Below are 18,505 nucleotides of genomic sequence, written 5' to 3'. Positions count from 1 at the left end.
CCAGCAATCCTCAGTTTGTTTCCTGAGATTAAGAATTCCTCATATCAGTGAGATCTTGATACTTGTCTTTCTCTGATTGACTTTTTTAGCTTAGCATAATACCCTCTAGTTCCATCACTTCATTGCAAATGGCAAGATTTTGGGTTTTTTTTTTGATGGCTGCATGATATTCCATTGTGTATATATACCACGTTCTCTTCATCCATTCATCTGTTGATGGACATCTTGGCTCTTTCCACAGTATGGCTATTATGGACATTGCTGCTATAAACATCGAGGCGTGGTTTTTTTCATGTATGACTTCTTTATGTTGAAGTATGTTCCCTCTAAATCCTACTTTGTTGAGAATTTTTATCATGAATGGATGTTGTACTTTGTCATATGCTTTTTCTGCATCTATTGAAATGATCATATGATTTTTATCCTTTCTCTTACTGATGTGATGTATCATCTTGATTGATTTGCAAATATTGACCCACACTTGCATCCTGGGAATAAATTCCACTTGATCGTGGTGAATGATTTTTTTAAATGTGTTCTGGGATTCTGTTTGCTAATATTTTGTTGGGAATTGTTGCATGTATGTTCATCAGAGATATTGGTCAATTTTCTTTTTTGTGGTGTCTTTATCTGGTTTTGTTATCAGGCAATGCTGGCCTCATAGAATGAATGTGAAAGTTTTCCTTTCTCTTCTATTTTTGGGGATAGTTTGAGAATAGGTATTAACTCTTTTAATATTTGGTAGAATTTGCTTGTGAAGCTGTTTGGTCCTGGACTTTTGTTTGTTGGGAGTTTCTTGATTACTGATTCAATTTCATTGCTGATAATCAGTCTGTTCAAATTGTCTATTTCTTCTTGCTTCATTATTTTAGGTTATCTGTTTCTAGGAATTTATCCAGTTCTTCTAGGTTTTCCAATTTATTGACATATAATTTTTCATAACATTCTCTTACAATCATTTGTATTTTTATGGTGTCAGTTGTTATTTCTCCTCTTTCATTTGTGGTTTTGTTTATTTGAGGTCTCTCTCTCTCTGATTAGTCTGGTAAAGGTTTATCAATTTTTTTGATTTTTTTTTAAGATTTTGTTTATCTGACAGAGAGAGAGAGAGCATGAGCAGGGGGAGTAGCATAGGCAGAGAGAGAAGCAGGCTCCCCACTGAGCAAGGAGTCTGATGCGGGGCTCGATCCCAGGAACCTGGGATCATGACTTGAGCTGAAGGCAGACACTTAACCGACTGAGCCACACAGGTACCCCAATTTTGTTGATTTTTCAAAGACCCAGCTCCTGATCTCATTGATCTGTTCTATTATGTTTTGTTTTGTTTTAAAAAAACTGAAAGAAACTAAAAAATTTCTATATCATTTATTCCTGCTGTCATCTTTATTATTTCCTTCCTTCTTCTGGTTTTGGCTTTTGTCCTTTTTCTAGTTCCTTTGGGTATAAGGTTATGTTGTTTATTTGAGATTTTTCTTGCATTTTGAGGTAGGCCTATGTTGCTATAAATTTCCCTCTTAAAATAACTTTGACTCTATCACAAAGATTCAGGACCATGTAGTTTTTTCATTTCTCGCCATGTACTTTTTGATTTCTTCTTTGATTTCTTGGTTGACCCATTCATTGTTTACTAGCATGTTACGTAACCTTAATGTATTTATGCTATTTTCAGATTTTCAGATTTTTCTTGTGGTTTATTTCTAGTTTCATAGAGTTGTTATCAGAAAAGATTCATAATATAACTTCACTATTTTTTAATTTGTTGCAACTTGTTTCATGGTTTAATATGTGATAAGTTCTGAATATTGTTTCATCTGCACTTGAAAAGAATGTGTATTCTACTGTTTTAGGATGGAATTTCCTGAATATACCAGTTAAATCTATCTAGTCCAATGTGTCATTCAAAGCCACTCTTTCCTTGTTGATTTTTGGTTTGGATGATCAATTCACATCCATTGATGTAAGTGAGGTGTTAAAGTCCCCCACTATTATTGTATTACTATTGATTAGTTCTTTTATGTTAGCCATTAATTGTTTTATGTATTTGGGTACTCTCATGTTGGGTACATATATATTTACAATTGTTATATCTTATTAGATTGTCCCCCTTATTATTATATAGTGTCCTTCTTTGTCTCTTGTTAAAGTTTATTTTGTCCCTTTACATTGATTTGCTGCTCTAGTCTTTTAGTAAGCAGTTATACACATGGGAGAGAACAATAGGCTGTTGTAAATGGAGTTGGAGTAACATTTTCATCTCTTCTGTGAAGTCCAGATATTGATTTTATGTCTGAATGAACTATGTAAGCAGGATTCAGTCAAGGTGATTATGATGAATTTCTATATAGACTGATTTTATAAAAATGTTGATTTAAGGGCACCTGGGTGGCTCAGTTGGTTGGGTGACTGCCTTCGGCTCAGGTCATGATCCTGGAGTCCCAGGATCGAGTCCTGCATCAGGCTCCCTGCTCGGCGGGGAGTCTGCTTCTCCCTCCGACCCTCCCCCTTCTCATGCTCTCTCTATCTCATTCTCTCTCTCAAATAAATAAAACCTTTAAAAAAAATGTTGATTTAAGAATTTCACTTTTTTATTTTTATTTATTTATTTTTTTTATTTATTTATCTGAGAGAGAGAATGGGAGACAGAGCATGAGAGGGGGAGGGTCAGAGGGAGAAGCAGACTCCTTGCTGAGCGGGGAGCCCGATGCGGGACTCGATCCCGGGACTCCAGGATCATGACCTGAGCCGAAGGCAGTCGCTTAACCAACTGAGCCACCCAGGTGCCCCTTTCACTTTTTTTAAAAAATAGCACTAAGACTCATACATCTGCACCAATTATCTTATGTGGGGCAAATGGTTTCACATGTGATGAGATGAAGCACTCTTTACATGATGCCCTTTGGGATTGGTTCCACGTGGGGATGCTGTAGAAGCAGCCCCCTCCATGTACCTTGAAAACTAAACAACCAGCATGGGGTCTCAAAAACAGCTTGCTATTGCGGAGTTTGCAAGATCTTTTCTTATTATTCCTAACACACTGGCAGTTAATGCTGCCCCAAACTCCACAGATCTCACTGCAAAGTTAAGAGCTTTCCATAATGAGGCTCAAGTTAACCCAGAATGCAAAAATCTCAAATGGATTGGTCTTGATTAGGTCAGTGGTAAACCTCGAGAGAACAAATAAGCAGGGATATTTGAACAAACCATAGAGAAAGTTAAGAGTTTGAAATTTGTGACAGAAGCTTCAATTACCATTCTTCAAATTGATGATCTTATCAAATTATACCTGGAAAGGAAAGATAAGCATGGAGGTTATGAAGATGTCATTCACTCAGGAGCCCTTGATGACTGAGCTGATTTCTCTTTGATTGATAACAACATTAGTTGCCATTATCTTGTACCTTGAGTATTGCACATTAAAAATAGCGAGCTGTCAAAAAAAAAAGTCTAGTTTGTCTGTTATTAGTATTGGTACCCTGGCTTTCTTTTGACATACATTTGCATGATAAATGCAAATCTCCATTCCCTCACTTTCAATCTGCCTGTGTCTTTAGGTCTGAAATGAGTCTCTTGTAGGCAGCATTATCTATTCCATCATCCATGTTATTTGATTGGAGAGTTTAGTCCATTTACAAAGGAAGTAATTATTGATATGTATTTATTGCCATTTTGTTACTTGTTTTATGGTTGCTTTAATAGTTCTCTGATCCATTCTTCTCTTGCTCTCTTTCATGATTTGCTGGCTTTCTTTGGTGATGTACTTGGATTCCTTTCTCTTTGCATACTTATTACTGTTTTTTGATTTGTGGTTACCATTGATTGTGTATAACAGCTTATTCATATAACAGTCTATATTAGGTTTATGGTTGCCTAAATTTGAACCCATTCTTTACTCCTCTTTCCCCACATTTTGGGTATATGGTGGCATATTTTACATCCTTTTATTTTGTGAATCTCCCTGACTGATTTTTATAGATACATATATTTTTACTGCTTTTGTGTTACTACTTTTCATACTCTTATAATCTTTCCTTTCCACTCAAAGAGTACCCTTTAACATTTCTTTTTTTTTTTTTTAAGATTTTATTTATTTATTTGACAGAGAAAGAGAGAGACAGCAAGAGAGGGAACACAAGCAGGGGAGTGGGAGAGGGAAGCAGGCTTCCCGTCAAGAAGGGAGGCCGGTGTGGGGCTCAATCCAGGACCCTGGGATCATGACCTGAACCTAAGGCAGATGCTTAATGACTGAGCCACCCAGGCACCCCCCCACCCCCTTAACATTTCTTACAGGGCTAGGTTAGTAGTAATGAATTCCTTTAGCTTTTGCTTGTCTGAAAAACTCCTTATCTCTTCTATTCTGAATGATAGCATTGGTGGATCGAGTTTTTTTGACTGTGGATTTCCTTTCAGCACTTTGAATATTTCATGCTCCTCTCTTCTGGCCTGCTAAGTTTTTGCTGAAAAATCCTCTGATAGCTTTATGAAGTTTCCTTTGTATGCAACTGTCTTTTCTCTTACTGCTTTTAATTTTCTCTTTATCATTACATTTTGCCATTTTAATTACTATGTATTTTGGTGTGGATCTTCTCATGTAGACTTTGTTGGGGGATCTCTGTACTTATTGGATTTGGATATCTGTTGCCGTCCCCAGATTAGGGAAGATTTCAGCTATTATTTCTTTTTATTTTATTTTATTTATTTTTACTTTTTATCAAGTTCAATTAGCCAACATATCATTAGTTTTAGATGTAGTGTTCAATGATTCATTAGTAGCAGATAACACCCAGTGCTCATCACTATTATTTATTTTTTTAATTTAATTTAATTTTATTATGTTACGTTAGTCAACATACATTACATCATTAGTTTTTGATGTAGCATTCTATGATTCATTGTTTGAGTATAACACCCAGTGCTCCATTCAATACATGCCCTCCTTAATGCCCATCACCAGGCTAACCCACCTCCCCACCCCCATCCCCTCTAAAACCCTCATTTTGTTTCTCAGAGTCCATAGTCTCTCATGGTTTGTATCGCCGTCCGATTCCCCCCCTTCATTTTTCCCTTCCTACTATCTTCTTTTTTTTTTTTTTTTAACATATAATGTATTATTTGTTTCAGAGGTAGAGGTCTGTGATTCATCAGTCTTACACAATTCACAGCACTCACCATAGCACATACCCTCCCCAATATTTATCACCCAGCGACCCCATCCCTCCCACCCCCCACCACTCTAGCAATCCTCAGTTTGTTTCCTGAGATAAAGAATTCCTCATATCAGTGAGACTTGATACTTGTCTTTCTCTGACTGACTTATTTAGCTTAGCATAATACCATCCAGTTCCATCACATCATTGCAAGTGACAAGATTTCGGTTTTTTGTTTGTTTTTTTAATGGCTGCATAATATTCCATTGTGTATGTATATATATATATATATATATATACCATGTCCTCTTTATCCATTTATCTGTTGATGGATATCTTGGCTCTTTTGATAGTTTGGCTGTTGTGGACATTGCTGCTATAAACATTGGGGTGCTCATGCCACTTCGGATCACTACATTTGTATCTTTGGTGTAAATACCAAGTAGTGCAATTGCTGGGTCATAGGTAGCTCTTTTTTCAACTTTTTGAAGAACCTCCATACTGTTTTCCAGAGTGGCTGTACCAGCTTGCATTCCTACCAACAGTGTAGGGGGTCCCCCTTTCTCTGCATCCTTGCCAACATCTGTCATTTCCTGACTTGTTAATTTTAGCCCTTCTGACTGGTGTGAGGTAGTATCTCATTGAGGTTTTGATTTGGATTTCCTTGATCCTGAGTGATGTTGAGCACTTCCTCATGTGTCTGTTGGCCATTTGGATGTCTTCTTTGGAAAACTGTCTGTTCATGTCTGCTGCCCATTTCTTGATTGGATTATTTGTCTTTGGGTGTTGAGTTTAATAAGTTCTTTATAGATTTTAGATACTAGTCCTTTATCTGATGAGTCATTTGCAAATGTCTTCTCCCATTCTGTCGGTTGTCTTTTGGTTTTGTTGACTGTTTCTTTTGCTGTGAACTCCCAATAGTTCATTTTTGCCCTTGCTTCCCTTGCCTTTGGTGATCTTTCTAGGAAGAAGTTCCTGCAGCTAAGGTCGAAGTGATTGCTGCCTGTGTTCTTCCCTAGCATTTTGATGGATTCTTGTCTCACATTTAGGTCTTTCATCGATTTTGAGTCTATTTTTCAGTGTGGTGTAAGGAAATGGTCCGGTTTCATTCTTCTGCATGTGGCTGTCCAATTTTCCAACATCATTTTTTGAAGAGACTGTCTTTTTTTCCATTGGACATTCTTTGCTGCTTGGTCAAAGAGTAGTTGACCATAGAGTTGAGAGTCCATTTCTGGGCTCTCTATTCTGTTCCATTGATCTATGTGTCAGTTTTTGTGCCAGTACCATACTGTCTTGATGATTACAGCTTTGTAATAGAGCTTGAAGTCCGGAATTGTGGTGCCACCAGCTTTGCTTTTCTTTTTGAACATTCCTCTGGCTATTCAGGGTCTTTTCTGGTTCCATACAAATTTTAGGATTATTTGTTCCATTTCTTTGAAAAAAGTTGATGGTATTTAATAGGGATTGCATTAAATGTGTAGATTGCTCTAGGTAACATTGACATCGTCACAATATTTGTTCTTCCAATCCATGAGCATGGAACGTTTTTCCATTTCTTTGTGTCTTCCTCAATTTCTTTCATGAGTATTTTATAGTTTTCTGAGTACAGATCCTTTGCCTCTTTGGTTAGATTTATTCCTAGCTATCTTATGGTTTTGGGTGCAATTATAAATGGGATCAACTCCTTAATTTCTCTTTCTTCTGTCTTGTTGTTGCTGTATAGAAATGTCACTGATTTCTGTGCATTGATTTTCTATCCTGTCACTTTACTGAATTCCTGTATGAGTTCTAGTAGTTTTGGGGTGGAGTCTTTTGGGTTTTCCACAAAAAGTATCACATCATCTGCAAAGAGTGAGTGTTTGACTTCTTCTTTGCTGAATCAGATGCTTTTTATTTCTTTTTGTTGTCTGATTGCTGTGGCTAGGACTTTTAGGACTGTGTTGAACAGCGTTGGTGATAGTGGACATCCCTGCCATGTTCCTGACCTTAGGGGGAAAGCTCTGTTTTTCCCCATTAAGAATGATATTGGCTGTGTAGTTTTCCTAGATGGCTTTTATGATATTGAGGTATGTACCCTCTATCCCTATACTGTGAAGAGTTTTAAGAAAGGATGCTGTCCTTTGTCAAATGCTTTTTCTGCCTCTATTGAGAGGATCATATGGTTCTTGTTCTTTCTTTTATTAATGTAGTCTATCACATTGATTGATTTGCGGATGTTGAACCAACCTTTTCCTGCAGCCCAGGAATAAATCCGACTTAGTTGTGGTGAATAATCCTTTTAATGTACTGTTGGATCCTATTGACTGTTATCTTGGTGAGAATTTTTTATCCATGATCATCAGGGATATTGGTCTGTAATTCTTTTTGATGGGGTCTTTGGTTTTGGGATCAAGGTAATGCTGGCCTTATAAAATGAGTTTGGAAGTTTTCCCTCCATTTCTATTTTTTGGAACAGTTTCAGAAGAATAGGTATTAATTCTTCTTTAAATGTTTCGTAGAATATCCCTGGGAAGCCATCTGGCCCTGGCTCTTGTTTGTTGGGAGATTTTTGATGACTGCCTCAATTTCCATAGTGGTTATAGGTCTGTTCAGGTTTTCTATTTCTTCCTGGTTCAGTTTTGGTAGTTGATACATCTCTAGGAATGCCTCCATTTCTTCCAGATTATCTAATTTGCTGACATATAGTTGCTCATATGTTCTTACAATTTTTTGTATTTCTTTGGCACTGTTTGTGATCTCTACTCTTTCATTCATGATTTTATTTATTTGGGTCATTTCTCTTTTTTCTTTGATAAGTTTGGCCAGGAGTTTATCAATCTTATTATTTCTTTCAAAGAACTAGCTCCTAGTTTGTTGATCTGTTCTACTCTTCTTTTGGTTTCTATTTCATTGATTTCTGCTCTGGTGGGTTTAGGCTTTATTTGCTGTTCTTTCTCCAGGTCCTGTAGGTGTAGGGTTAGGCTGTGTATTTGAGACCTTTCTTGTTTCTTGAGAAAAGCTTGTATTGCTATATACTTTCCTCTTAGGACCGCCTTTGCGGCATCCCAAAGATTTTGAACAGTTGTGTTTTCATTTTCATTGGTTTCCATGAATTTTTTAAATTCTTCTTTAATTTCCTGGTTGACCCATTCATTCTTTAGTAGGATGCTCTTTAGCCTCCATGTATTTGAGTTCTTTCTGAATTTCCTCTTGTGATTGAGTTCTAGTTTCAAAGCATTGTGATCCAAAAATACCCAGGGAATGATCCCAATCGTTGGTACCGGTTGAGACCTGATTTGTGACCTAGGATGTGATCTAATTTGGAGAATGTTCCATGTGCACTGGAGAATAATGTGTATTCTGTTGCTTTGGGATGGAATGTTTTGAATATATCTGTGAAGTCCATCTGGTCCAGTGTGTCATCTAAAGCCTTTATTTCCTTGTTGATCTTTTGCTTAGATGATCTGTCCATTTCAGTGAGGGGGGTGTTAAAGTCCCCTACTTATTGTATTGTTGTTGATGTGTTTCTTTGATTTTGTTATTAATTGGCTTAAATAATTGGCTGCTCCCATGTTAGGGGCATAGATATTTACAATTGTTAGATTTTCTTGTTGGATAGACCCTTTAAGTATGATATAGTGTCCTTCTTCATTTTTTATTATAGTCTTTGGTTTAAAATTTAATTTGTCTGATATAAGGTTTGCCACCCCAGCTTTCTTTTGATGTCCATTAGCATGGTAAATGGTTTTCTATCCCCTTACTTTCAATCAGGAGGCATCTTTGGGTCTAAAATGAATCTCTTGCAGGCAGCATATTGATGGATCTGTGTCTTTGGACTGGGGATGTCTTTGGGTCTAAAAGGAGTCTCTTACAGGCAGCATATCGATGGGTCTGTGTCTTTTGATTGGGGTGTTTAGCCCATTTACATTCAGGTTAACTATTGAGAGATAGGAATTTAGTGCCATTGTATTGCCTGTGAGGTGATCGTTATTGTATATTGTCTCTGCTCCTGTCTGGTCTATGTTACTTTTAGGCTCTCTCTTTGCTTAGAGGACCCCTTTCAATATTTCTTGTGGGGCTGGTTTGGTGTTTGCAAATTCTTTTAGTTTTTGTTTGTCCTGGAAGCTTTATATCTCTCCTTCTATTTTCAATGACAGCCTAGCTGTATATAGTATTCTTGGCTGCATTTTTTTCTCGTTTAGTGTTCTGAATATATCATGCCAGTCCTTTCTGGCCTGCCAGGTCTCTGTGGATCAGTCTGCTGCCAATCTAATGTTTCTATCATTGTAGGTTACAGACCTCTTGTCCCGAGCTGCTTTTGGAATTTTCTCTTTGTCTCTGAGACTTGTAAGTTTTACTATTAGATGTCAAGGTGTTGACCTATTTTTACTGATTTTGAGGGAGTTCTCTGTGCCTCCTAGATTTTGATGCCTGCTTCCTTCCCCAAATTAGGGAAGTTCTTTGCTATAATTTGCTCCAATATCCCTCTGCCCCTCTCTCTCTTTCTTCTTCTTCTGGATCCCAATTATTCTAATATTGTTTTGTCCTATGGTATCACTTATCTCTCAAATTCTCCCCTCATGATCCAGTAGTTGTTTATCTCTCTTTTTCTCAGCTTCTTTTTCTCCATGATTTGGTCTTCTATATCACTAATTCTCTCTTTGGCCTCATTTATCCTAGCAGTTAGAGCCTCCATTTATTATTACACCTCATTATTGGCCTTTTTGATTCCGACTTGGTTAAATTTTAGTTCTTTTATTTTCCAGAAAGGATTCTGTAGTTTCCTCTATGCTTTTTTCAAGTTCAGCTAGTATCTTTATTATCGTCATTCTGAACTCTAGTTCCAACACCTTACTAATGTCTGTATTGATCAGGTCCCTGGCAGTCAGTACTGCCTCTTGTTTTTTTTTTCGAGGTGAGTTTTTCCATCTTGTCATTTTGTCCAGAGGAGAATAGATGGATGAGAGAACAAAATGCTAATAGAGTAACAATGACCCCAGAAAAAATATACACTAAACAAATCAGAAGAGACCCGAAACTGGGGGGGGGGGAGAAGAAAGAAAGAAAGAAAGGAAGAAAAGAGGTGGCTCAGTCATTGGGCATCTGCCTTCAGCTCAGGTCATGATCCCAGGGTCCTGGGATAGAGCACCACATTGGGCTTCCTGCTTGGCAGGAAGCCTGTTTCTCTCTCTCCCACTCCCCTTGCTCGTGTTCTCCTGTTGCTGTGTCTTTCTCTGTCAAATAAATCAATAAAATATTAAAAAAAAATATATGATCAAATATGATCAGGCTGGTGAATAGATCAGTGCCACACACTAGATTTTGGGCATATTTTGGTCTGTTAGAAGAAAGTGCCTCCCAGAATTTTAAAGAAAGAAAAACTTATATATGTACAAAAATAAGAGTAAATACGATGAAGGGATGGAATATGACGTAAAGATGATAATTATAAAAGATTTTATAAAAGGAATTGATAAGATAAGAAGTTGCTTGGAAAAGGAAAGGAGAGAAATTAAAAAAAAAAGAGGGAGAGAATGTGATCAGGCAGGAGACTAGAATAAAGCCATACACTAGAGATTTAGGATATATTTTGGTCTGTTAGAAGAAACTGTATCCCAAAATTTTAAAGAGAGAACAACTTATATATATATATAAATCAGGTTAACTACAATTAAGGGATAGAATATGACTCTAAAAATGAAAAATAAAAATCTTAAAAAAAAGGGATTGATAAGTTGTTGGTTGAAAAAGGGAAAATAAAAAATTTAAAAAAATATAGAAAAAGACAAAAATGAAGAAAATTTATAAAATTAACTTTGAAAGACTAAAGAATCATGGGGAAAAATGCCATGAATTCTATGTGCTGCATTCCCCTAGTGCTGGAGTTCTGTCATTCTCATTGATCGGTAAACTTGGTCTTGGCTGGCTGTTCTTGCTGATCTTCTGGGGGAGGGGCCAGTTGCAGTGATTCTGAAATGTCTTTGCCGGAGGCGAAATTGCACCACCCTTGCCTATGGCCGGGCTAAGTAATCTGCTTGGGTTTGCTCTTGGGAGTTTTGTTCCTTGCAAACTTTCCTCACAGCTTTGGAGACGAGAGTGAAAATGCTGTCCTCCCAATCACCACCCCAGAGGAGCTGAGAACTGGGGCCCCACTCCTCAGTACACCCCCAGAGAAAAGCAATCACTCCTGTCTCTCTGGTCTCCAGCCGCACTCCGTGCTCACCCAGCCTGTGACCAAGCATTTCTGTCTCTGGCACATGACTCTGGAGTCTGCAACCCAGCAGATTCCTGTGGTGCACTCCCGTGCTGCTCCTCCCCAGGGAGGAAGGGCAGTCTCCCCAGATCTGCCACTTGTTAGGTCCTTGCTCAAAGAATAGTGGCCCAACTATGCCACAGATCATGGTTTATGACAGCCCCAAGCTGAGAGCCCACTCTTCAGCTCCATCTTTGCAGCCAGCTTCCCTGCTCTGATACTTAGGAGCTCTGCCACACTCAGGCACCCCTGGTCTTTCTGTGATGCCAAGAGTCCTGAGATCACACTGTCCCAGCAAGGGTTCCACTTCCTGCTTAGCCACTGGAGCGACATCCCTCAGCAGAGCAGACTTCTAAAAGTTCCAATTTTGTGCTCCACTGCTCTATCACTTGCCGGTATTGGCTGACAGAGGATCCCTCCCTCCGTGGTCTATCTTCCTGTATATGGCCTCAGATCCACTTCTCTGCACGTCCTACCTTCCAGAAAGTGGTCGCTTTTCTGTTCAGAGAGTTGCTGCTATTCTTTTCTTCGATCTCCTATTGAGTTTGTAGGTGTTCAGAATGGTGTGATACTTATCTAGCTGAATTCCTGGGAACGGATGAAATTTAGGTCTCATACTCCTCCGCCATCTTGCTCCTCCTCCCCATCACTATTATTTCTTCAAGTAAATTTTCTGCCCCCGTTTCTCCCTCTTCTTCTTCCCGGATCCCTATAATACTTGATGGAGTCGCTGAATTCTCTGTCTATTCTCATTTTACATAATTGTTTTCCTCTTACTTGTTCAGCTTGATTACTTCCATTATTCTGACTTCTAGGTCACTAATTTTTTCCTCTGTTTCCTTTAACCTGCTATTTATTCAATCTAGTGTATTTTTAATTTCATTTATTGTGTTGATCTCTGATTGGTTCTTTTTTATCTCTTTGTTTATGGTCTCATTGTTGTACTCCACTCTTTTCTCAAGTCCAGTGAGTATCTTTTTGAATATTATTTTAAATTCTCTACCAGGTGTATTATTTATATGCATTTCACTTTGGTCTGTTGCTGTGGTTTTGTCCTATTCTTTCATTTGGGACCCATTCCTCTGTCTCCTCATTTTTTTTTTTTCTGTCTGTTTCTCTGTGTATTAGGAAAGTCAGCTGTGTTTCCTGCTCTTGAAAATAATGGCTATATGAAGAAAAGGTCCTGTAGTGCCCTGCAATGCAGCGTCCCCAGTTACCCAGAACCTAGTGCTTCAGAGGGTATTTTCTATGTATATTACATGCACCCTGAAGTTTTGTCCTGGTCGATTTTTCCTTCAGCCCAGTCATCTACAAAGGCTCTCTTTGGCTGTTGTAGGCAGAGTTTGGTCCCCAGTTGGGACGGAGCGCCCAGATTTACCAAGGTATGCCTCAAGCTTCTGCAGAGCCCAGTGCTGCCACTGCCACCACCAAAATGCATGGGTTGGGAGATATGGTATTGGCACTGGTCTTCTGGGGGAGGGGACCTGTAGCACTGGGACTGAGGCAGGCATGACTGGGAAGGGTGGATTTGCTGAAGAACTGGGGGGAGGGGGCAGAGCTTGATGTAAGCAAGTTAGTGAACATGGGCACTGTATGGTTCCTATAGGTGGCCATGTGTTTATGCTGAGGAGCAGGGGATGGAGATATCACCTGACAGCTCCTTTGTTCCTGGAGGAGTCTCCTTCTGAGATGAGTAAATAATTCTCCCTCCCGTATGCCCCAGGAATTTTTCAAACAGCTGCTTATATCCTGTATCTCTGTGGGCTGTTTGTTATGCTGTCTCTTTAGGGTAGGGGACTAAGCTTCCTATTGCCCTCCAGGCTTTCCCAGAACTGAGCCCACTAATTTTTAAAATTCTAGGCTGTAAGTCCCTTTAGTTGTAAAAACTCACAAAATCCATCCCCTCTCGCTTTCAAAGCCAGATGTTATAGGGATCTGTGTTACCCATGCTGACTCCCTGGTGTGATAGTCTGTTTCTCACCCTTCCCCATGCCTGCATCCCCCTCCCAACCACAGATAGCAGCAGTCCATTTCATTCCCCACCACATCTCCATCCTTCCTACCCTCTTTGATGTGACCTCTTCTCTACCTTTAGTTGTGGAGTTTATTCTGCCAGTCTTCTGGTTGTTTTCTGGGTTATTTACACTGATGCTAGTGTTACCTAATTGTATCCATGGGATGAGGTGATCTTAGGGTCCTCCTATTCTGCCAATCTCCCAGCCTGTCTTCTATAGGTTAATTAACAATTTTTAATTGTTATATGACTATTTTAATTACAATGTGTATTTACATTATCATTTTTAGTGACTACAAAATATTTATCATAATTTAGCAAAATCTGAAATAATGGATGATCAAGTTTTCTGGGGGCAAAGACTTTTAGAAAAATTCCTAAAATGAAATAATTATTCATATATCTTTATGTAACTCCTGTATTTCCTTAGGATAAGCTATTGGGAATGAGATTGCTGGATCAAAGAGAAATAACTTTTAAAGTGATTGGCACAGATTGAGAAATTGTTTCCCAGGGAGTTTGCATTTACTTATGTTTACAACAACAGTGTACCTGTTTCTTTACACAATATTATTGTTAAAAGTCATCATTCAGCTTTTTATTCCTTGCTAAATTGGTGAGAGGGAAATAATAGTACATAGAGTTAGAATAAAGTTTCTATTTTAATTCTAAAATTATATTTATTCATTCACTATTTGATTATTGCTTTTAAAAATTAAATTCTGCAGCTCATGCTTGACCCTAAGGGCAAATCTAGACATACACATATTTTAGATATAGAACAATTACTTTTTCTAGCCTCCCAATTTTTGTCAAATTCAAAACATCCAATAGACTCTTTGTGGAGAAAATTTACATTTGTTTAGGCCACTTGCTTTATCCATTGACAGAAAAAAGAAAGATTAGATAGTAAAATAGTAATTTTATATCTTGTTTATATTTTGTTATTTATTGAGAGTTCTGTGTTCCATGTGCTGAATTAAACTTTTTACATGAATAGTCTATGTTTTCCTTATCCATTCTTACTTACATAGTTAAGTATCCCCATTGTAAAAGGTGTCATGGCACTAAGTGATAAAACCATAACCTGTGTCCAAGTTTGTGTGGGACCAGAGTTGGAATTATTAAAAATTGCAATATACTACTTTTTCTAAAGTGGTCTTACGCTAATGATGATATGAATCAATTCTTTCTTGATGATGGAAGAAAGATAATTAATGTCATCACATGATACATCTGGTAGCAATGTTTTATTCCTTCATCAGAAAGCTAAAGAATGAGAGGGGAGGGGATTGTCTGCTATTTTTTGCTTTCTTCAGTTCCTTTTCTTGCTGCCAGATTTCTGTTTAAGCCAGTCACTCAGGGCACAGTGGTTTGTGTGAGAGCTAATACTCTTCTTTTCCCATGGGCACTTGTCCATCCCTGTTCTGTTTCTCTTCATCTTTTCTTGGGGCAACATGTAATCTGCCAGGCCTAACTCATTATTCACCCTGGGGCCTGTATGTTTGCCAGAAGTCAGAACACTGGCCTGTGTCGTTATGTGGTCCTTGGTCTCTGCCCTCTGGAAGTCTAGGGTGAGAGATCCTGTCACACTGGAAAGCATTAATCCTGCTGTCTCTCAAGCCACCAGTCATGTTCCATTGGACCACAAGCCAAGTTTTCTCCCCACTCTATAGAAAGCAGTAGCATACCAGCCAAGATGTGGCTGGGGCTTCTGTTGTTTATAGACTTGCAGAACCCATGAAATGGGGGCATAACTGTCAACAAGTATCTCCAAATATTTCTTACAATTTAACCTTTGTTTTCCTTTATGAAAATAAGTTTTCCACTGTGCAAATCTGAATCTGTAGCAACCCTTGCACAAAAGTGTACATTTACCCTCATATTTTCCCATCTTTGAGACTAGCAGAATGGGAATTCTATATAGCCAGAATTATACTGATTTACACAAAAAGAGGGACTTTGTTCATTTACTCCTCTCACAAATATTCAGTGGGGACTGAATGTATGCCAGACACAAGAAATAGAGGGGTGAACCAGACAGACTAGAAGCTCCCTTCATGGGATGGCATTGGGGTAAGGAGGCAGCAATAAACGAATAACCAAATAAATAAGATTTTTTATGCATGCTATGAAATAAATAAAAGTAAGATGTTGTCATAGAAAGTGATGGTTTAGGGTGGTGGGAAAGCCTACTTACAATTGAATGTCAGTGAGGAAGTGACATTTGAGCTGAGACTGAGTGACTAGAAGGCACCAGCTATGCAGAGGTCTAGAAACAGACAACTCTAGAATGAGGGAAAAACAAGGACAAACACTCCAAGGAGGGAAAGATTTTGGCCCATTTTAGGAGGGCAATTTGGCAAGAACACAGGGAGTGAAGGATAAAGGAGGGAGAAGTCACAGGTAAGGGCAAGTCAGATTGCGTAGGACCTCATGGGCCATGGAATTTAGAATTTATTCTAAATGCAGTAGACGACTACTGAAGAATTTGATGTGGGAGTTTAAAAAAAATTTGTTTCATGTTTTTAAAACATTACTCTGGCTTTTATGTGGATTATAAAGGAGCACAAGTAGAAGGGAAAAAACCATCTGGGAGACTTTTGCAGGAATCAAAGCTGGAGATAACAGTGATTTAGACCAGGATGAAAATAGTGAAAATAAAGAGAAATAGACAGATGTGGAATATGTTTTTTAGGTGGAATATATTTGTTGATGGATCGTATGATAGTAGTGATGGTGTTGAAGTGAAAGAAATAGAATCAAGGATAACTCTAGATTTTTCACCTGAGCAATTGGGTAGAAAGTGAGATATTTACTGAGCAAGGAAGATTCAGGAAAGAACAATTGTCAAGGAGTGGAAGTTAAAACCTCTGTTGGGCAGCATTATAATTGATATGCCCTTTAGATATCCAAGTGAGAATGTCAGTCAGGTAGTTGGATTACGTGGGATTTAGTTAAGATTAGAGTTAAAGAATCATTTTTTAATTAACTGAATCTGAAATTAAGAGAGCCTCAAATGAAAATATGTAGTTTTGTATGAGGAAAAAACTCCCCAATCTAGCATCTCTATTTCTGTCAATGATGCCATTTTTTCTCATTATGTAATGCCTTAGTCTATTTGGGTTGCTATGACAAAATACCATAGACTGGGTAGCTTATAAACAACAGAAATTTATTTCTCATAGTTCTGGAGGCTGGAAAGTCCAAGACCAAGGAGATTATATATTTAAACACTTCACTAAAGCACAAAGCAAAACAGATGAAACCTAGGTGGGGACTGAATGAAAGAAAGAGCACTGGGCTTTGGAGACAGAAAGTTCTTGGGGATTTTGTGATTTTTCACTAAGAAAATGTGTATAAAAATTCTTTATTCCCTATAATGTACCACCCAAAATCATTCTTAGCATCGGAAATTTATAAAATGAATTACTATTAAATTGAAGCACCATATTGCAAATTCTCATGGCTTGGCTATTACTATACCTTTGTCTCTGGCCACATAAGAAAAAACACATTTTTCTTATATTCTGAAATCCTTTCATTTCTAACCAGAATGTTTAGAATTAAAGAGCTGAGGTTGTTACTGTTGAATTAATGTTTTACACTACCCCTTTGGGTTTTTTTTTTTTATGTTTATTTATTTTTTTCACCCTTTTTGAATTGGAAAAAAGGACACAGAAGTGTGAATTTGTGGCCAGCACGTTCAGGCTTCTCTGAGGTATGCATCCTTAGACTCCTTTCTGAATCAATCTACCAAACACTTTCAACAAGCTTTTGAAGAAGCCTGATTGAAAACACTGACATACCGCACCCTTAGAATCATGACAATTCACATGTCTTCTCAGCCTTTTTGAAGTTTTCAGCAGAAACTAAAGAAAGAAAAAAAATCACGTTTCATACTTCGTTTATTCACAAGAAATGAAACACTTAAGAATTTAGATAACAGACATACATGCTGCCTTGAATTTATGCTGACAATTTATGCAGAGTGAAAGCAAAATATACAGCATCTGTGTGAAGAATGTACACCGGTACTTAAGCAATGGGCAGCCAGACAACTTGACATTGTGGGCCAGATGAGCCAGTAACCTGCAGGAGGCCCTCACAACATCTACTGCTCCAAGTGCATTTCACTTTCACTCTGCTGCTGTTGGACTAAACAGTCTCCTAAAAGTTAATGGCCTTCTCCAGGGCTGGCAGCAAAATTGCTGGTATTGTAGAAGATAATTTTTTTAAAGTCATTACAGCACACACCAGTAGAGTCTACTTCAGGTTTTCAGTCCTGTTCCTAAGGGACAAAGGTAGCTTTCAACAAAATGAAATCACAAGTAGAAATACAGTATGATTTTCAGTTCATAGATTTTCTGAGAGTGTGTTAAGTAAAACACCTCACATATTTTTTGGTGGGAAGATGTTTCTTTCTATAGTCTCCTGCCTGCCCTACCTCCCAACCCAGAGTGCAGACTGAAGAAGGAAGTTAAGTTCTTTACTACTGGCTTAACTGGTTTTGGGTGTGAAGATTATCTTCTAATTATTATCACAAATGTTCTGTTTTAGCTATGGAGAAGAGACAGCCTACAAAGAGACCAAATAGATTTAGCAAGTTTTCTGCAATTATTCTGAATTGCAGAAGAAAATAGTTCCAAATAGATGAAACAGTTAAAGACAAAAAATTTATTTTTATGGAGGTATTCTGTTTACAAACTTAAAGAATTACAGAGTTATTATATCATCATTTTGTAACCTCAAGCAAATTAACGGTTCTAGGTAATGACCATCAATGATTAGTAACTTCATAAATAGAGAAAAAAAACCCTTTACAGGTTTTTTTACAGGTGTTTTGCCAAGAATATTAAATTTGAATCTGTTCATGCCTCTACATGTAAATAATATTATATGGAAAATATACAGAGCAGAGGAACATGTTAAATGACAGCATGGGAATGTAATCAGCAAAAACGAAACTGCAAAAACTATACAGAAAAAACAACCTACTCTCTTCAACAAATAAATTGAAAAAAAAAAAAAAAAAACAACAACACTACAACCACAAAAAACAACCAATGAGGAATTTATAGACTTAAAGGGACTTAAAGACCTCATTTGCATTCT

The 18,505-nt window shown here is 37.8% G+C and overlaps 1 long non-coding RNA gene and 1 other non-coding gene across 7 annotated transcripts in view; both read left to right on the top strand.

The window, feature by feature from the left end:
* LOC118017370 overlaps positions 1-18,505 on the top strand; it is a 683,373-nt gene that overhangs the window by 366,379 nt on the left and 298,489 nt on the right. The gene's annotated exons all lie outside the window — the stretch shown is intronic.
* On the top strand, positions 2,157-2,278 carry LOC118017462. The gene has a single exon (XR_004681163.1). It is a non-coding gene; the product is annotated as a small nucleolar RNA SNORA20 (small nucleolar RNA).

This window comes from Mirounga leonina, unplaced genomic scaffold (assembly GCF_011800145.1).
Source record: "Mirounga leonina isolate KUSES-001 unplaced genomic scaffold, KU_Mleo_1.0 Mir_169, whole genome shotgun sequence".
NCBI classification, from domain to species: domain Eukaryota; kingdom Metazoa; phylum Chordata; class Mammalia; order Carnivora; family Phocidae; genus Mirounga; species Mirounga leonina.
This window is presented reverse-complemented; position numbering and strand designations above follow the sequence as displayed.